This window comes from Galleria mellonella, unplaced genomic scaffold (genome assembly GCF_026898425.1).
Source record: "Galleria mellonella isolate WM207_F2 unplaced genomic scaffold, CSIRO_AGI_GalMel_v1 utg93, whole genome shotgun sequence".
NCBI classification, from domain to species: domain Eukaryota; kingdom Metazoa; phylum Arthropoda; class Insecta; order Lepidoptera; family Pyralidae; genus Galleria; species Galleria mellonella.
In genome coordinates this window covers 2,313,861-2,341,320 of record NW_026442176.1, presented here as the reverse complement: position 1 = coordinate 2,341,320, position 27,460 = coordinate 2,313,861, and the positions used below count along the sequence as shown (strand labels likewise).

At 31.0% G+C, this 27,460-nt stretch overlaps 1 long non-coding RNA gene across 2 annotated transcripts in view; it reads right to left on the bottom strand.

Moving 5' to 3' along the window:
* The window catches only part of LOC128202412 (uncharacterized), a 57,270-nt gene that overhangs the window by 15,280 nt on the left and 14,530 nt on the right, over positions 1-27,460 (bottom strand). For both annotated transcript variants that reach the window (XR_008253763.1, XR_008253762.1), the window contains exons 2-3: positions 14,922-14,971; positions 4,778-4,853 (exon numbers count right to left, since the gene is read on the bottom strand). This is a non-coding gene — a long non-coding RNA (uncharacterized LOC128202412). The remainder of the gene's footprint in view (positions 1-4,777; positions 4,854-14,921; positions 14,972-27,460) is intronic.

Genomic DNA, 27,460 nt, shown 5'->3' with positions numbered 1-27,460 from the left:
AGTATAGATATCATCAATATTAAAATGGGCAATGGTCTTTTTTCCACCGTCAGTATCCGAAAGAACCCAATATATAGATATCCAAACGATATTCATAATGGGTAATATCAATATCGCTTGGATATCTATACTGTTAATAACGTATACGTGGTATATATACAGACAAGTTTTAGTTGCAATTCTAATACTCACACTCACATCATTATATAGGACATATGCCGAACAAAATATAAACACTCTATATGAGAATAACATCCCGCTTGCTACCATAGCAACTAGTATCCCACGGGTCCCACGATTTCATGCCAGTTACCAAGGTTCCAGCCACAGAGTTCGCTCTCCCCATTGTATTAGATTCTCACGCCAAGCGTCAACGAGACAACTGGCTCTAATTTAAATCAATTTATGTTTTTTTTCAGAAAAGTTTTGCTGCCATTTAAATGAGTTTGTATATGATAAGTAAATATTTATTATTATAGGTTATAGTATTTCATTAACTCCTTTTTAGGCAAATGAATTTGTTACACGTTTAGTTTTCTCTCTGATATAACGGAGAAATGTCCTCCTTATGAACTATTTGTCCCTATAATAGTGATGTTAGACCTAATCTTTGTTACGTACTCGTATTAGTTGCCCTACAATTTTTTGTTTAGTGTAAACCTTTACTCACGTCTAGTTATAGAGAGTAGCAGCCATTAATGTTACATTGATAATAATGTAGAATTGTATTTGACATTTGATATGTAATGAAGAAAAAATCGATTCTATTGCAAAATAAATAGAAATTATAGATCGTACAAACCAATAAAGATATTTCATAAGATTCTATTTGTAATAGAAATTCGAATATAATCGAATACGTAGGTTGTAATCGATACGTTCTATAAATAATCGAAGCTTTAGTCACGCTTTAGCCTATTATTTCCTCGTTTGTCAAGTACGAATGTTTATTTGTCGAGTCTATTTGTTCGGTAATCGATACAACTTTACATCACGGGTATCGAAATATTCAAATATTCGACTTCTGCTTGCTCAGTATGTGAACCAATGAAAATAAATCATTTGAACAATAAATTATTTTATGCTATGACCATATATTACATAGATATTTATTTATTGACATCTGTCACAGCTCTATTAAGGTAGACAGATATTTGATAAAAAATTATGTTTACTTGTGTAACGATTTTATTTACAGTCCAGAGGGAGCCTTAATTCAAAATATCTTCCTAATACTTAATAAGTGAAGGTTTGTTCTACAAGTAATTACTGCGAAGGTTTCAACAGATCTAATCCATGTTTACAATCTATTCTCCAAAAAGTCGATTGCTTGGGTACCTCTGTCCCATTCATGTTTCAACCTTAAAGCAGTTGTGTTTGCATGGCTGTGTTTCGGTTTGAAGAGTGGGATATGGCGTAAATTTACAGGGTACAGAGGAATAACACCTGAGTCCTCAGGAATGGCAACGCATGGCGGGTATCATGGACGAAACAGTATACTCTATTATGTCCATGGTACTGCTCATGTCTATAGGCGACGGCTACCACTTTCCATTAGATGGGCCGTCAGCTTGTTTGCCATTCTAAATTGTATAAAAAAAATTTTACGTCTCCGGAATTTAAAAACTTAACTGCGAGTCTCAACTCCAAAATTTTAATAACATTACAATTTTTAGAAAATCACCGTCTCGCAGTTTAAATTAATACAACAACCGATAGTTACTATATCGCTTTAAATCTTGTTTCATAAATGCGCTAATTCCTTACACTCTTTGTGTTAGAAATTAGCATATTTGTTCCCAGTCAGAGACCAAACAGCGGCTACTAAAAGAATCAGCAGACAAAAGTGCTAACTAGTGAGCATTGTTGGACTAAAACAAGTAGATATTCCGTTTTATACCTTATCTACAAAGACATAAAGCTCATAAAGATACTACTGAGGCAAATGTAATCTGGCCACACACGACAAATCGGTTCGGACGGTCAATACGCTGTACTATTCCGGAGCAAACAGCATTGTTGTCGATTCATACTGTTTAAACATAATACAATTGAATGCTTGGAATTCGATGTAATAGAATGATGGTGAGCTCTTAGTTTTACATTATATACGGAATATATAATAATCGTAAAATTTCATTGTTTTTAGGGATTTTCTAGTCAATATAAAAAAAGGTTAAGCATGCTGTAGCAATGGGCTGGTCACATAGCTCGAAGAACCGACAACCGATGGAGAAGAAAGGTTCTTAAATGGCGATCCCGTACGAGCAAACGCAGTGTAGGACGACCACTAGATGGAGTGGAGACCTTAAATGTGTTGCAGAGAGTCAATGGATACAGGTGGCTCTCTGCAGTATTGAAAAAACATTTGCAAACTGCCAAGATGACAATTACCAAGACAGTATAAATTACTGAGATCTATCCTTAATCTATGGGTGATGGCGACCCTTATTTATTTATACTTTAGTACAATACACGTATACAAAATGGTCTTAATTCTAAAAGCATTATTATCTCCCAGTCAACCTTAAAAGAATGACAGAGAACTCAACACCCATATTTGAACTGCTTACTATAAGGTATAGTATTATATTATCTGTGCTATAAGGTAGCTACTGTACAAATAAAGATTATGTTTTACAAAAATCCAATTTCAATTGTGGTATAACCTGTTATTTTGATTTCAAATCTAAAGTACTGAATAAATTATGATGAAGTTTTTATAGTACTAATCTGTAAATATACACTTTCAGATAAAAAAAATCTGTTTAGAACTGACGGAGCTATGAGGTAACAAACAAAAAAATGCAACCGAATTGGGAATCTCTTTCTTTTTGAAGCCAATTAAAAAGAAAGAAAATAGATACAATCGCGTTATATTGACATATTGGTATTTAGCAAATATGACTCATTCATTTTAAAACAAAATTGTTTTGGTGTAAACGAGAGATATTTAGGAATCCGCCGCGCCCTCGCGCGGAGTTTGTTGAACCTAACTTATTATGTCGATGACTTACATTTTTTTTTTATCTATAGTTGTTATCTGCATTCCATGTATATTAATATTAAGTCGTGTAATAACACTTTTTATTGACATAAAATTTTTAAATACCTTTCAAGAACACGCTTGAAACTAACTTTAAAATACTTTTACATTTATTAATATTTCTATATGAATATTAATTGATTTTGTGAACACAAATGATATATCCATTTACTAAAATTTTTACGATTAGATTAGAGTAAGAAATCATTATAGTAATATACCATGTGATACTTTTAATGATTTATTTTACATATTTCTTTTATATATAATATTAACATAATTTATTTATGTATATATAAATAAATAAATAAATAATCTTTATTTCACTCTTTGTTACAATATACTAGTAGTTTGAAGTCGCTAACTCCCGAGGTAGGTATGAAAAAACCTGTTTCAGAAGTATATATATATATATATATATATATATATATATATATATATATATATATATATATATATATATATATATATATATATATATATATATAAAAGTAAATTATAAAAAAATATATTGATATTATAGAAAAGTTATAGTATGTATTAACCAAATATTAAACTGTAATCAATATTTTTAATATGTTATAAATATGCAATGTCTAATCAATGCAAGCAGATTATAGTCAAAAGTTCAACCTGGATTTATTTAAATATTATAAATGATAAAACTGTTGATTTGCCTTTCATATCGGTTAGTATCTGTAAATACATGATGATTAAATATAAACATAACTGTATGATAGTTAAACATTTAATTTTTATTGATTATTATATTATTTAAATATTGTTGCACTTTCCTTTGTTTAGTCATAAACAGATGTCAGACACGCTTTTGTAGTAGATATAAGACGTCTAAACGTGTACTGAATACCTGTTTATCAAAACTTTACTTTTTTGTAGTAAGACGATTAGATTTTTATGACATAAAGTTAAGGAATATATGAGTTTAGAGATTTCAGTACTAGTAATCTATCACTAATAGTACTATTAGTTATACTATAAATAATATACACTTTTATAATGATTTTACCTATTAATCGATTATCAAATTAATCGATAATTGGATTGATTCCTCTATATCGATATAATAGTTAATACACATAGTTTATAGTTTGCAATACTATCGACAATATAAATTGTATCCAATAATAAAAAGAATTAAAAACATTATATCAATTCGATTACGAATACATAACCAATCGTATTTTCCCAATTTCTTACTACAAAAATTATCGATATTATCGTATTATTGATTACATAATTGATTGTTGGATTATTTTTATCCCCAATCAAACTATCGATTAATAATAGAAGATACCCAACATATAAAAAATAAAATAAAAAGTCTCAAATTCTTTTTTTTTTTATTTTAGCGATTATTGTTAAATAATAATTGTGGAACGTAGAATATATTTACTCATCACAATCTCACTTGAAATTCACTATTCGAGTATATTTTACGTAAACAAAAGTTACGCAAATGAAAACCCAGAATGCACTCGATTTTTTCGAATAATTAATGTAATTGAGGTGGTCCGACTCGATTCATAATCGAATCACGTCCGGTCTCCGTGTCGCACACGTCGCTTATCCGTCAACGAGTGACGTGATTGGTCTCACAACTACAATATTGACATATAACGCGCGTATCAATGTTTAGTCATAGAAAAAAGAAAACTAGGAAGTATTTATCATCATTTTATCTATAATCTAGTAGAAATAAGAATCACTTACCTAAACCGAGGTCATTTTAAATGAAATCATTGAGGTACACGATGGTAGAGTTCCTTTGCTTTGATTTTATTGCGATCTGAAACAATAAGCGATAAATATATATTAAATAATTGTAAATATTTTAAAATGTATCCTACGTATTAATACAATATGTGATTCATGTGTGTACGAAATATCGTTCATGTAGTTAAACGTGATTAAATGACAAACAACCAATCACTTGCAGGTGTCATAAGACCGTTCTTTTTGACAGTCTATGGGGAAGACCTATGTATAACATTGGACATATAATACCTTAGATGATTGATAATCCAATTACTTAAACATCTAAATTCATTTTAACACATTTAGTAAAATTAAATTTGTCGAAAACTAAATATGAACCTTATATCATTACACATAAAGCTACCTTCTTATTTTAACATACGAATTACGAACTACGTCAAATTACTATAAACTTATTCCTAGAAGTAATCACGTTTAGTCATAGATTACTTAATAATTGTTATGTTTGTGCAGACAATTACAGTTGTTATGTTCGGGTAATATAATAATTATTATTATTATCAAATTAGCTGTAATATTTAATTTTCTTTCAATTAACAACTTATTATTAATTGAATTGTCACGAGTATCTTATATTCCCTTTCTTTTCCCCATAATACTTGCAATTTGTATTACAATATACTGAAATTCACCTCCAAGAAAGTGTATGAATGTGAATGTGAATGTGAAAAAGACTATTTTCCGCGCTTAGCCTCTCATTTGGGCCATTGTGCGTATGAATCGTGGCTCATCGTCCAAAAAAGTGTAAAACCTCCTTCATGTATTTTATATAAAGTAACCAGTGTAGTATGTTTAGAAACCTACTCATTTATTTATTCAGTAGCCTCAAATCATTATAATCTTCAGGTATTTTATTTAAATTTAAAAAACAAATTACAACCAACGTTAAAAAAGCGAACAATAAAAAGTACCTACACAGAAACAAAAGCTATTCGACAGGTTTTAACTTTTACTCCAGTTGGACTAGCTTACTCGTTCTAATCCGTGCTCATTAATACAAGAATAGATTAATATAGACTTGTTACTTAGAATGAAATTAATCTGGCTTTACTCTATGTTTATTAATAAGCGAGTACCTATATGTAATATAACATGAGACTAGTTATGAAAGAGGATAAAGCAATAGATTTATGTAGTATGGACCTTTGGCACTCGTCTCTCTCTGGTAGACGTTCTCTCTCTCTCTCTCTCTCTCTCTCTCAAACAAATATCTTTCAAGCAATAATTACATAACTATCGATATCAAGGGTACTATATATGATCAATTCTTAAATTATTTTTGTTTTATACAATTTAGAATAGCAAACAACGGCCCACCTGATGGAAAGTGGTAACCGTCGCCTATAAACATGAGCAATACCATGGACATAACAGAGTATACAGTTTCGCCCATGATACCCCCCCATGCGTTGCCATTTCTGAGGACTCAGGTTTTATTCCTCTGTACCCAGTAAATTCACGCCATATCCCACCCTTCAAACCGAAACACAGTCATGCAAACAACTGCTTCACGGTTGAAATACGAATGGGACAGAGGTACCCAAGCAATCGACTTTTGTACAAAGTCTCCCTTTGGTATAATTGTGTTGCAGTTATAAGGTATTTTAAGAAATATCATTTGACATTAATTAATAAAACTTATTTGACATAATTTGTACTAGGTTAATTTGTAATAGGTTTTAATGATGTTTTAAGAAGGGCATTGCTACTTAACTCTCGACCATTAAGTTCCCTTAGTCGCCTTCTACGACACTCACGGAAAAATAGGGTGGCACATTCTATGCCGGGACCAAACGACGATACTACCTAGGTATATCTATGGTTTTTTTTTTATTGGATGAAAATGGTATGGTACCCCGCCTACGCTAACGAGATACGCTGGCGGGGCACCAGTGAATGGTGATCGATGAGGATGAAAACAGGCCAGTTAGCCCATCATGATGAATTCATCTGGAATTAACCATGATAGTTTCCAGGGGGAACCGCGAGGAGGTCGACCTGGTTGGGTATATTGCTAGCAATGGGATTCTCAGTCTCCATTACTAACAATCCCTTTCCCCCTTATATCTATGGGTTATTCGATGACTACGAGTATATTTTATGACTATAGACAGTTTTAACAGCCAGTGGGTTACGTTAGTTAGTCATAAGAAGTTGCATTACCGCAGGTGCGCCGCCGCTGAACCGTTAAAATGTCGTAAAAGCTACAGTCTTTATTAATTACAGTGTTTAATTAGTTGTAAATATGATAAAGGAGATTGAACAATAAAGACCGACGCTATGATTCGCATTTATTGTATGACCATATTACTTGCAGTCATATGATTTTTTTTAATTATTTTAAACAAAAGTATATTATGATATACACGTAATAAATTCAAATATCTCGATTAATCGGCGGTAATCTATATATAATATATAAATGATAATGCCACTTTTCATTGTAATTTTATAACTCAAGAACGAGCTCAGCTATCCAAACCAAATGTTTAGGCTTTGTTCGAACTATTTAATAGATGGTTTATGTGAAGTTTGCACAAAATCAGTCGAGCGGTTATTCATTTATCATATTTTTTGTAACAAATGAATTCAATAAATGGCGGATCATTTGAAAATAGAATTTTTTGTGTCAAGTTCAAACTTTTTAAGATGGGGATTGTGCTTTCAAATTGAAACTTTTTTCAGTGTTGACAGTACAAACATGTTGTTGTCATTCATGCGATCATTCACAAATATTATATATAAAATATTTTTTTGTTTGAATAAATGAATTTATTGTTAAATTTTTATTTTATTATTTCACTTTATACGTACCGGGCCGCTAGTATATATATATATATATATATATATATATATATATATATATATATATATATATATATATATATATATATACTAAGATTTGTTTCTTAGTGTTGATGTTTCCAAATATACCACTTCCAAAGTTAAAAACGATGCTAACTTTAATCTCTTTTCATATCAAGGGTAATATTATAAAAAGGCAAGATTTGATTTTATGTTTGTAATGAATAAACACAAAAATACTTAATTGATATTAAAATTCTTTCGCCTATAAAAAGCTACGTTATCATCAAGTATTATGGGCTGTATTTTATCAAAAAAGACATGTCTTTTTTTTGTATGCCTCACATGCGAGGTAGAGACAGCAAGCTAAGGTATGTCGCTTGATTGACCATCAGGCAATAGACAGCGTCGGCAAGGCGATATTTCCCGTTACGCAACAAAAGGCACGAGGCAGTTGGCCGGCGGGTGTGGCGCCACCTGCAGCGGCACATGTGGCCGCACCTTTCGCGAGCACGTGCTCCTATAGGGCTGGCAGTTAGTTAGCGAGCATTGAGCAATAGGGTTAGCAATGAGACAGGCAGTATTGAGCAAACAGGTTTTTTGCTATACTTACTAAACATAAGCAGCAATTTTGTTTTGAATTAAAAAAAGGAATTGTATTTATTTATTTATTTATTTAACACTTTATTGCACCAACATAACATGATTTGTTAAAACAATTTTCAATACGTATAGTGTAGTACAAAAGGCGGTTTTATTGCTAAGCAATCTCTTCCAGACAACCTTTGGGTAGAAAGAATTAAAGCATAAGTAGGTAGGTGGCACGTTTAGGAATATGTTTCGACTGTATTTTTATATCACAATCTCGTCCCTAATTACGAAGAATTTGGTCCACTAAAATTTTTTACTAAAATCGGGACAAAATAAACCCTGACAATTGCAAAACGAATCATCGAAATTAGTACAGTATTAGTCTAAGTATTGCATTTTATCTAGGGTACTTGTAAAAAAATTCACTCAATCTGAAAAAAGGGATTTTTTTTTTAAATCGGTTAATTAATAAACATAATGCCTAAAGAATAATGTAAATGGTTACTGCCATAACTTAATATAACATGCAATGCCATAACTTTACACTTAACTAGACAAATGCACTTTTTATCTTCCATTTATAGAGAATTTAATTATAAAACTTTTTTCTGATGTAAGTAGGGTCGTATCTTAATCGTTTAAGGTTTATAATTCTATAAGGCGTAAGTCACATTCAAGACATAAGTACCATTCTTTTTTTACATTTGACATTAAGAAGTGTAAATAAAAAGCAAACAGCGCCATCTACTTCCAAACTAACCAAGTCTTATATAGAAAGCTAATACATAAAAAATAGAAATTCCACACTAATACAAATAGACATACTCATGAATACAAATGTTTGTTTTGTGCGGGGATCGAACCCGGAACCTTCAGATGGTGAGTTAATGTGGATAACCGCTATACCGCCAAGGTCGTATACAAAACAATTCAGCACCGTCTGGTCTTCTAATACAATTTTATTTTCAAACTAATTTATATGCACGATCCAGGATTTGTCATAGGATTTAAACCTATTGATGTATTTTCTAGAAGATGGGGGAGGGGGTTATTGGCAAAAAACTTCCTTTACTCGCTCCTAAAGTTCGTCAAGCCATTCCTCTATACCATCTAATCCCAAGGAAAGTTAACGTCAGGCAGGCGGCCAGTGGTAAAATTATAAGCTAAAACCTTGGGTAATATGGATAAAATCATATCACCCCAACCCCAAATGAGTGGCATAAGACGATGATGATGATGAGGCAAGAAGATGATGATAAATAATGACAAAGCATTCGACATAGAATATTTGATAAGATATATCTATGTTTATGCAAATAAATTAAGGATTGACCATATAAATATCATTTATAGAAACTCATCAGTCTAATAACCATATTATAAAAATATCTTTGAAATATAAAAGCCTGGTTTGACGCGTGTTTCCTTTGATTACTTGATCGCTTGTTAGTCGACGAGTCAGTTTAATATAATTAGTTTCACTACGCAACTAACGAGTGAATTACAGCATACACGTGCGCTCAAGTGCGGTGTAAGGTCGACCATCATCGATGTCATTGTTAATCATTAATAGGTATAGTATATTTCGATGGAACTTGAATAAACAAATGAATAATGACCCGACCATATGTGATCTTCAATAGTATATAAAATAAAAATAGATTAATATATTGAATCACTTCAATTTGTTATTAATTTCATTTAGAGAGTGTATCTTTGGTAACTTCGACTAAAATTAGTTGTCTGTTTAGGTCTTTGTTGAGTTCTATTAAAATTAAGTACTTGCAAAATAATGTCAAAATTAAGTGTGTTTTGTATTGACTCTATATGGACCAATACTGAAGTAAAACCTTTTATTTGCAGAAAAAAAATACACATTTAGCGAAAATATTATGTAATATAGGTTAAATCAAACCAAATCAATTAATCTATTTTTAGCCATCTTCAAAAAGAAGGAGTATCTCAATTTGAATTTATTTTTTATTTATACTACTATTGGTCAACAAACTGTCTTATTATAATTATTTGTTTGTTTATATTTTTATTAAGTTCTATTGAAACTTGAGTAACTTTCTTTTAAATTTTTAGTGAACTAAAGAATTTAGAGCAATAAGTAAATAACAATAAAAATGGAAATGGAAATGGAATCACGCTTACTTAAAAACATAATTTATTTCATCAAATATTCCTGTAACACAATAGGCATTTTAAAATCACTTAAGCTTTAATTTTACATTATTTCACAAATATAAAATAATAAAACGAATATTTTATATTGCATTTGGCGTAACCACCGACATATAAAATTAGCAAAATTATAAACACCAAAGATATTATCGACGCATTTTCATTTATTAACGCCAATTCTACACCTCGACAGCGCGATATGCTTGTATGACACCGAATAAATGACAGTTTTAAATGATAATTTAAAACAAGATTCGGAATCTTTCTTATGTCGTGGATATCATTTTTAAGAAAATTAATTATATCCAATATTTAATTTTGTTTATTTAAATCAACTCACCGTTTTACTACACCCGACGTACAAGATATTACAAGTTGTTGATGTTCAGATACTAATAACAATTTATTAATATAATAGATAACGATAAAAAAATTATAGAATATTTTTATATATTTCTTTTTTCTTTATCCTAACTTGAACATTTTGAATAAGTCTTAGCCTAAGTAGCTAAGAAAAGTACAGATAAATTTAGAACTTCATCATTTTAATTGTCAAAAAAAATCTATTCTAATTTTATTAGAGATAAATATGATAAAACTGCCCATACTATGTTAGTTACGATCACATATTTACGAATTAAAATTATCATTTTTCATCATGTGAACCATAAGGTTTTTTGCCCTTTCTAGTATTTTAATTTTGGCAATACATTGCAATTGTAATTTTCTCGTAAAAACAAATCAAACTTTTTAACAATTTGAGTTATGTGAGTACTTATTTAAGAAATCATAGTAGACATACAGCAATTGTCATTTACTCCAAACAAATTAGAAATTTAACATTTCTACTCATGTGCGTTCTTATTTAAGTAATCACCACGATAAGAGATCCAACAATTATTATTTTCACTTAAGAACTAAAATTTATCAACATTTTATGTTCATTCAATTTTGCTTTTGTAACTTGTAAGTACGTATATAAGAAATCATATTCAATACTGATATAGTTAATACCATGTACTCTAAACAAATCAGATATACAAATTTCTACTCCTGAGCGTTCCTATTTAACAAATCACTGATAGTAGAAATAGAGCAATTGTAATTTATGTCAAACAAATTAATCAGTTTCTGTTTACCTAATTTTGTTCCTCTACGATCTATAATCCATTAATATATTCTAATGGTGACCATGAGTTAGTTTGTGAGTGTTGATTGACATGCTTTATTTTATTTTCAACTTTATTGACGATTTTATTGTATGATTGTAAAATATTGTATGCCCGATGTATAGGTAGGCTGTTTTCCTTTAAGACGTTAATAACATCTTACAAAAAATTGTAATAATTAATATTTATTCTACTGTATTCTATTCATATTTAATAAAACACATCAAGTGCAGATACAACTAATGATAACTACTCAAATCAAATAATCAACATTTCTACTCCTGTGCGTTCCTATTTAAGAAATCACAGTGAGTAGATGAGACAACGACCCCACACAGAAACAGCATATCAAATGTCGGGCGGGAAGTGCGCGGGCGCCGGTACGGTGGACCCGGTGTCCACTTACTTTTAAGCTTTCCTTATTAGCAGTAAGTATTGATAAGAAACGTCCGTCCGCTATTAAATTATTGAATATTGAATAAATTTTTCCTTTAATTTATGTGTGAATGCCGCAAAATATTTGCATACTTTTTAAATTCCAAATCAACCCTAATTTAAAATTTAACATGTTCGTGTCATTATAAAATTAAAATAAAAATTAATTTACATTCTAAAACGCATTAAAAATGTTTTTGGATACCAATATAGTACCTATATATAATCACTACAGTATAAATAACTTACGCTGTGTTATAACTATTTACTAAACCTTTCAAAATAAATAACTAAAATATTAACTAATTGGAAAGCAACAAAATTTTTAAATTCACAGTAGAGTTAATATTTGTATAGATTGACTTCCAATTTCCTAGCGCTTTACTCATAACTGTGTATAAAAAAAAAAACTAAAAAATATTTAAGAAGAAAAATCTGTTTATGTCTTTCGTACAATATTAACGAATTTAATATATTAAAATGTCTCAGTTACCAAATAACTCTACGCTTTTATCGAAAATGGGTAATACTTAAGGTAGTTACTTATTTTAATATATTTCTTTTATAGATTAGAATGCATCCAATAAAGATAAAAAATATACACACTATTATTTGTAGATTAAGATCTATGCGACAAGGGACATAAAGAATTTATTTTAATTTATACCAAAATATTAAACAGTTATCTAGTTGAGTACATTCCTAAATGCCTGCTTATATTGAAAACATTGTCTAGGCCATTATAAATTCAGATCACTACAACATACAATATACAGCACAATATATGTGCTAATTCAACAATAAAATGTGACACGTAACATACTGTATGATTTCAAGAGTTGACTGCAAAATTAGTACTTTACAATAAACTATATATAAATATTATATGCAGTTACAGAATACACAAAATTACAAATACATCATATAAATTCTCTGAAATAATTATAATAAATTTTTGTACCCGTAACCGGCGAGCGTGTATGAAAAGATTGATGAATGTGGAAGAAGCGAAAGAGGTTTGTTTGAATCGAAGCATTTGGCGATCCATTGTTTCTGCCTACCCTAATGGGAGACAGGCGTGACAGATATGTATGTATGTATGTATGTCTGTAAATTTTTGAATAAATTTCTTTTTTTTTTTAATTTCACATAAAATCTCGTTTCATTTTACAGTACGCAAACATGAGTTTATTTTCGTTAACCCCAACAGATGGGAGTTAATAAACTTTTTAAATCTTTTACGAATATTTCTTACCATTCGACCAATGACACTGTACTATTTTCTCAATACGCATGTGTATTGAATACCTATTAAACTTTATCTAGTAGACGAATTTAATTATTCACCTAATTCGTATAAAGCAATTCCTTTATAATTAACTAATAAACTTATAGCACTGTAACCCCTCCATTTCATGTAATATTCGAAATAAATAATTCTCGATTAATTTTTGACCCTTTTTAATGGATAGATAAGAAAATTATAACAATTCTGTTTTTGGCTAAAGATCATTTGACAAACACTGAAGCTTCTTTACAAAATTTTTCATTACATTCATGCATATATACGATGCAGATATATGTAAGGTAAGGGACCCTTTATTAATTACTGCTTATAATTTGTGCCTTTAATATACTAGAAAAAAAAAATAAAAGAAAAGAACCAAAATTAAAAATTTTAACAATAATACATTATGTATCTACAAATGTAATGAATAATTTATTAAGTAACACAACAATATAAATAAAAATTTTATTTAATTAGATAACTAAGAAAATCAATATCTATATATCAAGTTAAAATAAAGTGAAACTAGATTTTTAAATCCTCTAACATAACTATGAGTCCACTTACTGAAACGAATGACACGCCGAAAGACCTTGGACTTCGACTATCACCACCTGCACTTTTTTCCACTACAATACATTTGATATAATCTAAACTGGTGTAATCCATTGCAACACAACATAACACTAGTCACAAGCACGGCCAACTAAACTGAACAATGTATCCGCGTTTAGGTAAAGGTACGCGTTCCGTATCGTAACTCGACCGCGCCGTGGTAGGGGCAACCATCGTTGCGTGTCGGCTGGTACCTATTCGAAAACGTCATGGTAATTACCATGTTCCTCGATTATCATTCTCTACAGAGCATTATCTAAAAATGTATATTCCTTTATTCGGTGTTTAGGTCCACAATCGCTTGGAGCTAAATCTTGAATACCAACTTTTGGTGAACCGTCTACCCAATTAATTTCTAAAAATGAGACCAAAAATATTTTATTTTACAATATAAAATTATGAAATGTTCTGTAATAAAAATTTCTGTAATGCAGTCTCATGGAAAATATAAAACATAAGAATTTTAAATAAACTCAGATGGCAACGCATGGGGGGTATCATGGGCGAAACAGTATACTCTATTATGTCCATGATACTGTTCATGTCTATAGGCGATGGAAACCACTTTTCATCAGGTGGGCATTTCATATTTGGATTAAAGACTTTATATATTAATTTTATTACTTGCAGTTTTAATGTACCTACCTATTTGTTAAGAATGTGAAAATTAGATGTAAGTACCTAGTAATGTAAATTGGACTTTGCTCGCTGTTTCATTTTGATTACGTTTCGAATTTTAAACATGAAAAAGCAATTTTAATGTATACAGCCAGCATTTATGTGTTCGCTTTTTCTACTTCAGCAACTATAGTGGTTAGCAGCCAGATATGAAATTACCTAGGGGCAATATAACAAGAAAAAAACGCCCGCATATACCTTCATGACGACACAAGATAATAAGTACAATGCTTTTTTACTGTGACATTTTAAAAGACATTAAATTAGTTTACTTATAAATTACAATTACAATAAATTACTAATTACTTACCAAAATCTTAATAATTCCATATAACCATTGAAATCCTCGATTAAATATATCTGTAACAAAATTTATAGAAAAGTCAGTCGATTGTTACAGTTTCATATCTGTATTACCAAGCATATATATCTAATATATTATACCAGAGGGAGACTTTGTACAGAAGTCGATTGCTTGGGTACCTCTGTCTTATTCGCGTTTGTACCGTGAAGCAGTTGTGTTAGCATGGCTGTGTTTCGGTTTGAAGGGTGGGATATGGCGTGAATTTACTAGGTACAGAGGAATAACACCTGAGTCCACAGGAATGGCAACGCATGGGGGGTATCATGGGCGAAACAATATACTCTGTTATGTCCATGCTACTGCTCATGTCTATAGGCGACGGTTACCACTTTCTATCAGGTGGACCGTTAGCTTGTTTGCTTGTTGTTGTTGTATAAAAAAAATTCTAATAATATTACGGCCATGGGTTATAGTGAGCGTTTACCATCAGACGGGCTGTATACTTGCCACCTTTGTGGTAGAAAAACAATAACTCACAAAATGATCAAAAGCGATTTTAGCTTTAATAAATAAAATAAAAGACATTTTAAATATATATAAAGAAGCCTACATATAAAATATACAGTTGCCAGTCACAACAACCCACGCGTCATGAAGTCAAATATTATACAAATACTGTCGATGTTTTATAAATATTGAATTTTAAGTATGCTTAATTTGTATTACAATACCTACTTCATACTTAATTCTTTCAGTAATCTCTCTACCTAGTATCTCCTTTAAAATATACTAATTAACCATAACAATAAAACTTTAATAACAAAAGATCGTGTGCCATAAAAAAAACTACTTTAATTGTGACAGAATCAAATTTTGATAATAATAATATATATATATATATATATATATATATATATATATATATATATATATATATATATATATATATATATATATATATATATAAATTAAACTACCGAACCGATTTAAAATAAATTTTCTATGGGGCCAATCAATAAGTATATCCATTCAAATAAAAAAAAATACAATTTTCGCCAATGTTTAGAACTGACAGAATGAGACAACAAACATAAAAAAATTAAATTATTGAGAACCTATCAGTGAAAAACTCAGACAACCCCTACACAGACAAGTCTTCGAGGTTTATTTTTATAACTAGTTAACCGCCTATAACATTCAAAATAAAGGGGGAAAGGGATTGTTAGCAATGGAGTTTAACAGCTCCATTGTTAGCAATATGCCCTATCAGGTCGACCTACACGTGGTTCCGCCTGGAAATCATCGTGAACAATTCTTGTTGAATTCGTCACGATGGGCTAACTGGCCTGCTTCATCCTCACCTATCATCTTTCACTGGTGCCTCGCCGCGTGGGGTTACCATTCCATTATCACCCATAAAAAAAACATTCAAAATAAAGATACGGAACTAAAAGTATCGCGTTCTTACAGTAAAAAAATCCTCACGAAAAGATCTTTGACAACTGTGCTTCTTATGCTCAGCCTCTCATGTAGCATTGTCTATATACAGTAATAATCTTTAAATTCACCCAAGCGTTGAACCAGATTTATATCTAGCTAGTAGACAGACCACTAAAACGAAACCTAATCTCCTTTAATGTAAGCAATAGTCGTACATCATTAATTCAGTATTGAAATTTATGGGTCCATTATCACTTTAATATCTTTGGCTACGCCGAGAGCACATACTTCACAGTTAGGCCCTATTGTGCTGCACTCGCCACCTCGTTTGAGCTATTGTTGTACTGCAGAAAGATCTAGTGATACCGAGCCAGTGCCTACATCAGCCTCCAGTTATATCTACAGTCTCTGCCTACACTGTTTTGTCTTTATCTAATGGTCTACAAATCATTTTAAGTTAATATACTAATCAATAATTGAACTTAATATCGATGTATCTCTTAATTTTTTTTTCTTTGTAATATAGTCATTATAGAACGAATCCCAAGATGACAAGTACAACACAGTACATTCAGTTTAGATTTAAAAATAATATATATAATAAACATTCCAGCTCTCGTGAACTCCACCAGAAAACATGTAAAGAGATGTCACACTTTTCGAAATTTTATTTCATTTATAAGATAATTGTAGAAACAAATTTAATCTTGCTTTAGACACAGCAAATAATATGTGGCGTCTAGTATGTATTATAATAATAGATAACATATTTTACAATATAAACTGTTCAATAATTAATTTGTGAATCGCCATCGTAATTTTAGCCATTATCCACTGCTAAACATGAGTCCATACATTGTCACATGGAACGGTAATATACCTGCTGCACTCATTGTCTTTCACACTATCAATTATCATTTATCATTCTCAAATATATTACACATTTCAGGTTGTCAGTTTCCTTATTCCGTAACTAGCTCAATGAAATTAACAAAACAGATAATAAATCATAATTCATAAGAAATTGAACTTGCAATTAATTTATATATATTTATACAGTCGCCAGTTAAATTAATTAATCCAATCAGTGTAATTTGTTGGCTTTTAATATTCATTATACTTGTTTTGGTTAATAAATTTGAAGTTCATTAGGCGTTGAAATGTGTTTAGGAGTGCGCGAACGCTAGCAGTAAATCCTTCGCAACCGTGGCCCGGAGCCATGGGCCGAGTGCTACGATGCTTTCAACTGATACCACATTGTTACACGTATAAAAGAATAACTGTACTGTGTAACAACGGATTTGACTCATAAATTGTCTTATCCATCGTAGGTCCACTAAGAAATATAATTACGTAATGGTCGGTGAATTATTCTAGATGATTTAGAAGCCATTTCTTTGTCTGAACTTATGAATATATACAATTTGTTTTTAACATTTAACAAAATGAAACGCATTAGCGTATATTAAGATTACTTTCCCGAGGTCGCCTGGCCCCTTAAAAAAGATCATATGTACATACTTGTACTTTTAAACATTTTAAACATGCGAATTTTTTCCTGGTATTTTGGAATGGGCACCAGACAATTCTGTGGTGGGCATGGCCAAACTGGCCCCCTCTAAATACGCCTGTAATGAAACGCAACCTTAGTATGATTGAAACGTAATCAACTAATAGTTATTAATCAAAACTGTATTCTATATACTAGTGTTAAATTACCCCGAAATAAAAACTTAAATGTCAATTTAAAGTTCGGGCTAGTTCTCATTTTATGAAGAACCGAATTAAAAAGTAAAATTAAGATTAAAAAGTGATCAATATAAAGAATCAATGCCAATACCTTCTCTACATGACATTCTCGACATGTTAAACATGTTCCAGTTAGTATCAAATAGAATCTACATAATTACACGTTTAAATGAAATTACATATCTTAACTTTCACTCAAATATAATCAGCTAAATATATAGACAACTAAAAGTAAAATAACATCAGCATTACAATAAATCAGTGCAGCAGGATGCGTTTGTTACGACAAGCAGCCAATTAAAAAAGTGCAATGCTAAAGATGTTCAGAATACTATGCGTTTGTGCTGTATCAAATGACTTCGCGCCATTTTTTCTTTTTCTAATTTAAGCACTGTTCTCGTGTGACCTTTCCGTTGAAGCTACTGAACTGAACAAGCCCCGGTTTTTGCACAAAAATGAATGCCGTGGATAGAAATCTTTCTCACGACAAACGCCATGGGAAGAGTCGCGATCGTGGTTTTAATTTGAGTTAGTGTTAACATCGTTTTGCGACTACTCTAAAGGCGGATTTATATCTAATACCTATGCTATTTGTGATAATCATTGTATTGATACATACATATATATATATATATATATATATATATATATATATATATATATATATATATATATATATATATATATATATATATATATATATATATATATATATATATATATATATATATATATATATATATATATTTTATTTGTAAAATGTAACAACTTAAAAAGTCAATTTGTCTTTCGTATTCTCTAAGCTAAAATTGCATTCCGAATTGGGCGGTACATTCATAAAATATACTATTCAAAACTGCTTATAATTAAGTTTACGTAAACAATTTCTTTTGTATTTCTAACCAATAGATTCCTCTTTCTTTCAATTATATCTCACCCAATGTTTGATGAATAGTTACGAATAAATTAACAGCTTTCTAATTAGTTGACCAACTGCGATCGTTGTTTTTTTAATTTTATACGTTATTCTTAAGCTAATATTTTAATCTAAATATACCTGGTTCTAATTCCTGCTCTGTGATCTTTGTTTAGTATAAACCCACCTTAATAGAAAATGTTCCTACAATCAGTTATCTTGCGATCCAGTCCATCGGAAACGTGTCTTTATGTCATTTTAAATGTATTGTTAAGTTGAACATGACTTACTATCGACCATCTATCTTACTTTACTCTTGTGTAAAGTCAGTGATTGATCTAATATACTGCATTGAATGCATTTCCTTCAACTCTGTCACAATAGCGTTTCCGCTTAATATAAGAAGTTTAGAAATAAACATTTTTTTATTATAAAAAACTATTCTAAAACTTAACCGCAACGAAGCATAAACATGGTTACGCGGTTAGAGAGGGGGGAGGATAATTAGGCTGAGTAGGGGGGGGGCGAGGTCATCGACCGCTCTTCCGCGAAGCCTCCGTCCGTCCGTCGTTCAGCCATCACTACACGACCAAATGTCGTCACCGACTTGGCCGGTAGGCGGGAGTTTTTTGCACACATTATCTATCTTGGATAACTTATTAGGTACCATACTATAGTGTATTAGTGACATAATTGACAAGATGATTTCAACAGCTAAAACTGTATGCTACAACAAGACCTATTGGCTCTTACTATTTTTATATTTATTTATTTATTAATTATAATTAATTAATTAATTAATAATAATTAATCAATTATAATTAATAATTAACTAATTATTTTATTAACAGTAAAGCCAATAAATACCTTGTTCTACTTTCTTCTCAATATTAAGCTGTAATTCAGTCATTAAGCAATGTCGAAATATGAAAAAAAAACTTTCATAGGTACTCAAATTATAAGACATAATCACGGGGCGACAAGTGATTTAGTGTGGAAAATTAATAAATGTAAATATGATTATAATTAAATTTCAAATTAAATTAAACAACAAAATTTATCGACAAATAAGTGTTAAAGCAGTTATAACTAATTCAATTGATTTAAAATCAAATTCCACGTTTATTTAAATGCAAATATACAAAACTTATAAAGCCAAGTTATGAATTATTTTCCATACTCATGCTTAGATACTTCTAGATAAATTTTAACGGACTCTTAACAGTAAACTAGCATACGAGATTTATTGTAGACAGGTTAAACTGAAAGTATTTGAATTTAGAACACGCAGTGGTATATCTCCAATTAGATTTTAATATATAATAGTATACAGTTACGTAAATTTTTTTAAAGACATGTATACAATTATAATTAAAAACACCCAGACTAAAGTAAACTGTACTGTGTGGGAATCGAACCTGCGACCATCGGAAGCAAAGTGAGGCATAATATTAAACCGTTACACCACTACGATCCTCATCATCTTCAAATAGCTGACGCCATTTAAAAAATAATTATCACGTCCATTGTGTCCACTGTGGTCCCTATAGAGGTAACGTCAACTCATAAACGAAAGTTGATTGCAATCATAGTTCGGTTGATAGCGCTCCATCTAACAATAGGGCGATAAAAAGCCCAGTTTCAATCCGCTTGTAATTCTGTTTGATTATCATTATACGGCGCTTATTGAGCCAATTATGATCGAAGACTGATAGATAACGTCTATTGTAAACGCCTATTAACGCGAAGTTTACGTCATACTCACCGGCAGCGTCCAGCGTGGGAAAGTTGCATACATTAGGTTGCATAGTAATGGAGACTAAGAATCCCATTACTAGCAATATACCCAACCAAGTCGACCTCCTCGCGGTTCCCTCTAGAAACTATCATGATTAATTCCAGATGAATTCATCATGATGGGCTAACTGGCCTGTTTTGATCCTCATAGATCATCCTTCACTGGTGCCCTGCCAGCGTATCGCGTTAGCGCAGGCGGGTTTACCATTCCATTTTCATCCAATAAAAAAAATACTAGCTTTGGGAGGGGGGAAAGATTGTTAGCAACGCGAGCTACCAGTCCCATTGCTAGCGATATACTCTGTCAGAGTGACCTCCACGTGGTCCCCCCCGATAACCATCGCGCTAATTTCCAGGTGTATTCATCATGATAGGTCAACTGACCTGTCTTTTCATTCCCACCTATCATCCCTCACTGGTGCCTTGTCAGCGACTCTAACTCATATAGTACGTGTGTACCAAATTTCATAATGATTGGATGAGCCGTTAAGGCGACCAGAGGCAACAAACAAACTCACTTTCACATTTATAATATTAGTAAGGATTTCATTGCAGATTTGATTAATGGATAGTATTATTTATAATACTTATAATGACAAACAAACTGACGGCCAACCTGAGGGAAAGTGGTGACCAACGCCTATAGACATGAACAGTAAGTACCACTGACTTCACAGTATACACAGTGTTCAGTCTCTCTCCAGTGTGTGTATTTAGGAACGTACAACTTTGGTCGACAAATTGCTTCGTGGCCTGAAGCCGGTAAATATTTTATCACGTGTCTAACTACAGAAATTCGTGTGTCCCTAATGACACAAAACGTCCGTCTCCGCGGGCAGCGTATGTAATGAATATTTAATTGCATGGAAATATTTTTAGACCGCTACATACAAGTGGTTCGCCTAGCTCACTTGATTCACAATTACCGTGGCGATTACGGGGCGCAGACGGGGACGTATCCAACTAACTGATTATATCTCGACGAAAAATTTTATTGAGTTTTAAGTAAATAAAATAAACAATTAAGTGGCTCAAATTTGCAACGTTTTTTCTTAGATATTTAAGTATTAAAGATGAATATTTTTCTCTTTTAATAAAATTATTCATATAAACTAAAACCAACTACGTGTTTTGTTACTTTAATACAAATTACAAATTTAGTGCAAAATGTAAAGAAGGAACACTTCATTAAATAAGTTTATTAAACATTTATTGTTTTTAAGAATATGATTTGTATTGTTAAAAGATTCGTAAGAACATATATTTTAATGCAATGACGAGTGGATTAATTTACGTGTACTTTAGACAAAAAATCTCGACTAATTGCAAGACCCTTCCAAACGTTAGTCATGAGTAGACGTTACAGACACTAGTCGAGCTTCTCGCAAGTTAATATAATTTTTACTGACATAAAATTAAATTTCGTGTACATAAATATAATAATAAAATATAAAAAATATAATAATTAAATATAAAAAATAATACTAATATTATTTGGAATCCTATAATTTATTAGCATAGAACCAAAATATGTGGGCGACAAAAAAATCAGGATTGGAAATGTATGTATATTATAAAAAGGAACTTAGAAGACTAGGACCATGATGGGGAGCCAGAAAAGAACAATAGAAAGGTCAATTTTAAATTTGGCAAATAATAATATAAAAATTATAAATAATATACGCAGCCAGTACTCGACATAATTAGGCGAATTTTTGATACTTTGAGTTACACTACTATAATTTTCGTAGGGATCTCAACTATTTTTAATATACTATATAACCTATATTACTCGCTAATAATGTAGCATTCTATAGGTGAAAGAAATTTTACTAAGGAATAAAAAAAACAAAATTAAATCTTTCCTCTTAATAATAATAGATAAGTAGATGTTTAATTATATAAATGAAAAAGTCAAGAACAAATAAAAGGCGCTGGTCTATAAAAAAATACACTTGTAAGATTTGATTCATAAGTGACTACTTTAACATTAAAATAACGAAGATTTAAGAAATCAGTAACAGATTGCAATTCAATAGAATTATTTATATTATTAAGTATATACGTACAAGTAGACGTGTTACAGAAAGGTACTATCCGGAGGCGGATGGATCAAGTCTGCCATTGCATTAACGGTAAACCAAATGGATAGTATGACTATGCATCATTTTCTTATAATTGAGAACTAAATATATAGACTCGTACAAATGCCTTTGTGCTAGATAATCATATAAGAAAGCATAATAATAAAATTATATCTGAAACACTCGCAAGATACTATTTTGTCTCATAAAACTAGAACTCATAAAGAGTTGCCGACACGATCTCTCTGTTCTTATAATTACTATCAAGACATGATCGCGCTGAAGTATAAATTTAATGATCTGAGTAATCAACAGATAGGATATTCCAACTACAATTATTTTTACACATTAATTTTTTTATACAACTTAGAATGGCAAACAAGCTAACGGCCCACCTGATGGAAAGTGGTAACCGTCGCCTATAGACATGAGCAGTATCATGGACATAACAGAGTGTGTGTTTCGCCCATGATACCCTCCATGCGTTGCCATTCCTGAGGACTCAGGTGTTATTCCTCTGTATCCTGTAAATTCACGCCATATCCCACCCTTCAAACCGAAACACAGCCATGCAAACACAACTGCTTCACGGTAGAAACACGAATGGGACAGAGGTAGCCAAGCAATCGACTTTTGTACAAAGTCTCCCTCTTGTCAGTATAATAAAAATGTATGCAGCCTATGTATGTACATTAAGATAAATTGATTGATTATTAACTTCAAAAAGTAACAGAAGCTAAAACATTAATTTTTGAAAACTTTCTCTGCCTGTCTCTATGTTTGTTCCGATATCACGCAAAAATTGCAAGACCAAATTGGATGCGGTTTTCCCAATTGTGTTTCTGAAGTGTTGTAAACTGTTGTACATTTTATCTCTACAAATAGAATATAGTCGGATAATTTCTATTTAAATATAACTAATCGATTACTTCCGGATAAATAATTACAAAGGATGAAGGAGTATATTATATAAATACATGCTTGATCTTCCATAGTTACATTTGTAAAAAGTTAATAAGTATTTTATGAGAATTGATATAAACAGCCTCAATGAACATTTCTTGTTGAATTCGTCACGATGGGCCAATTGTGGACCAATGCTTCATCCTCACCTATCATCCTTCACTGGTGCCCCGCCAGCGTATCCCGATAGCGCGGGCGGGGTTACCATTCCATTATCACCCATTAAATATATATATATAACCGCTTGTAAACAATAACATAAACACTTATTAAGTTTGATTTTGTTCGTCTTAAAATCTTAATAGCATTTATCTCTGACAGATATTAAATACCATCACGTTTTCTTCATAAGACTTATGAACATATAATAATACAAAGCAAGAGCAAAAAAATAAATTATCTACATAGATTCATACATTATTTAAGTAAGCTTATAAATAAATATTCGTTTATCATCACAGCTGTCTTACGTCTCAATGAGGACAACATCATTAAAAAAAACTTCGGTTAGTTTATGGCAAAGGAACATCTCCATACAGCCGTATACGTTTAGGCCGTGTTTACATGTCACGACTATGCAGCATGACCAAAACAAAACTACATAAATGGACATTGCTAATGTACCCTCAAAGATACTGTTTAAATTAATGAGAAATATAGAACATACTATACATTTCTATCTATCTATTATAGGATATAGGCCTTCACCAAAGCCGTCCACCAGGTGCAATCCTCCATTTTTCGCATCCATCCTCTTCCTTAAAATATTTATAGTAATCCATAAAATAAATTAATAAATGATATTAGATAAAATTGTTTAAAATAGCAATAATTGAATTGAATTTAAAATTTCTTTCATTTCCATCATAAAGTAGTTCTATACCATATAACTATAACATTTAGTTCCAAAATTGTACTTAAACAACAGTAAATCATATTATTATCGTGAAAGCTAACCCATTCCGTTTGCACATAAGCATATCTCACCGCAACTTGACCAAGAAAATTCAAGCATTTTATATTATAACTAAATTGAACACGGATTAACTCTCTAAACTACGTCAGAAATAGAGGTAAATCCAAAACTCATTACAAACCATGAATCGTTTTGATATGGTCAAGTTGCACAGTGATCGATTACATTAATGCTGCCAAAGAATTTTGAACTTTATAGCTAATCGAATGAGGGTTATAAATAGAGAGATAGTGAATCCAAATTGTTTTATAATAGCCATATTCTCTACTTTCTATATGCAACAATTAGATTCATAACATGCGTACTCCAGTTTAGTTAATGTTCATACAAATTTTTAAGTGACTATTAAAAGAAGGAAGTTCTCAAATTTTTGTACATATGTTACGCGATATATTCACTAATTCTGGAGTATAAACGCACTCGTTATTTTCTAATGCCTTTACAATATTACCATATACGTATTTCATATAATATTATTATGCAACTGTTGTAACTGTAAAGTGTAATTTCTCACTTTCCTTAGAATTTATCTCAAAAGGAAGACAAAATTTAAATATCTAAAATGGATTAATAACATATATGACGTCATTAAGGAAAACAATATAAACTCTCTCCTTTACAATAAATACATACTCGTCACATACAATGTAAAGTAAGTTAACAAAATTGTCACAGAAAAAACAAAAGCATTCAGAACTAAGTATTATAGTTAGTCGTCGACACAATACGAATATGTTGTCCCAATTCAATTTTGTTGTAAGCACATTTTAATATCATATACTAAAATATATTTTGAATGAAACCATCTCACAAGCACAAGAATAGTGAATCCGTGGGAATAAAATATCTAGCCATGTTTTATGGCAACTTGCATTTGAATCAGTTCCAATTTTACTTGCCAAAGCAATACCTCGTATTCACAAAACGTGACATGCATTTTCCATAAAAATTTTATAGCAGATAAAATATGGTCGACGGTAATGGCAAAATGTATATTCTGCACAATTTTGTGATTTAATACAGTTGTTATGGTTGGAACTCAATATGATAAAAACGTCATTTGCAACTCGTGGATCGCTTATCAGCTCAATGATAAACAGCGTTGCCAGAATGGGTATTTTTCCCCAATTTTGGGTAAAAATTTAAGGAACTTTGTATTTCAGAGACTTGGAGAATATTTTGTATAACGTCAATAATATTTTAAATGACTTATTTGAGAGTTTGTCATTTGTAAATCTTATATGTAGTAATGTCATATAGCATTAAAGATTTATTTTATTATATATTAAACGTAAATTTAATTACATCAAAAAGTAAGATGACATGATTGTCGCAATGGGCAATATTTATTTTCATCGCTCGTGTTGTAGTTAGCTACAAGTACTATGAATAATGTAATTAATTTCAGACTCTGACTTACCCAAAGCACAAGTAAAATATTGACATTTTATCCAAAGAAATAAAAAAATATAAAAATAAAACAAACAAATATTATTTAGGAATGAAATTAAAATTAATTGTAACACAAAATTTCAATAATGACGTTACGGGGACTACCTGAAATTTCATACAGTGATTAATACCACTATTTGTGAAGCGACTTATCTGGAATGACGTATGATTTGACGTAAAATATGAAATTTCATTTGTGACATATAAAATATGCCAAGCCTAATCGCTGCTTATAAGTATTTTCATCAACTTCGCTTCTTAACAGAGTTATTCAGGGACTAAACAAATGCTTATGAAAATTTAAGGTAAACTACATGCTTCATTTTACGGTTTTCGGTCTACAGATTTACGTGTCCATGTACCATATATTCACGCCAAGTCCTTTGACAAATAGGTAAAGGTAACTAAGTGCGAAAGTCCTAACCTTATATACATCTCTATACTCATCCATAAATATATACACGCAAGTTCTGGATATGTTGACTTATATGGGAACAAAAAAAAACATTAAATTAATTTGTATTTTAATTAGCATTTAATTATATTGATGAAATTGAATTATTTAATTATTGAAATCTTTATAAAAATTTAAGAATCGACACCCTCCTCGCTTCTAATTGCTGTGCCCGACAGGGTCTACAATGTAGTGTATCAATTATTAACATCTTTTACAATAATATTTTAATAATAAATTGAATTGAATTAAAAACTTCCGAAAAGTGTCGTATATATCAGAGAGATACTTTCAAACATAAGCGCATTTTAGGCGTCCCCTTCTCAGAATTATATAGTGCCCATCTCAGGATCAGAAGCGAAGCTTTAGTTATGAGTAAAAACAAGGAGTGCATATAGGCCTCTTTTAAGGGGCCAGGCCCCGTGGAAAATAATCCTAAACAAACCAATGCCAAGTTCTGACCCTGGACTAACCAGGACATAGTTACACATTATATATAATGTGAATACGATAAAACGATATTCACGTGGCCTCAATGTATTATTGAACAGTTTTGATTTGGTGTGACTATGTAAATTGATAACACACCGATTCTAATACAACGCTGCCACCAATTCACCTACATATATGTACATTAGACTTGTAAAAGAACCAGTTCGGAAAATGCTCTGAATAATGATATACCTACATAGTGATATTTTTTAGACATAAAGA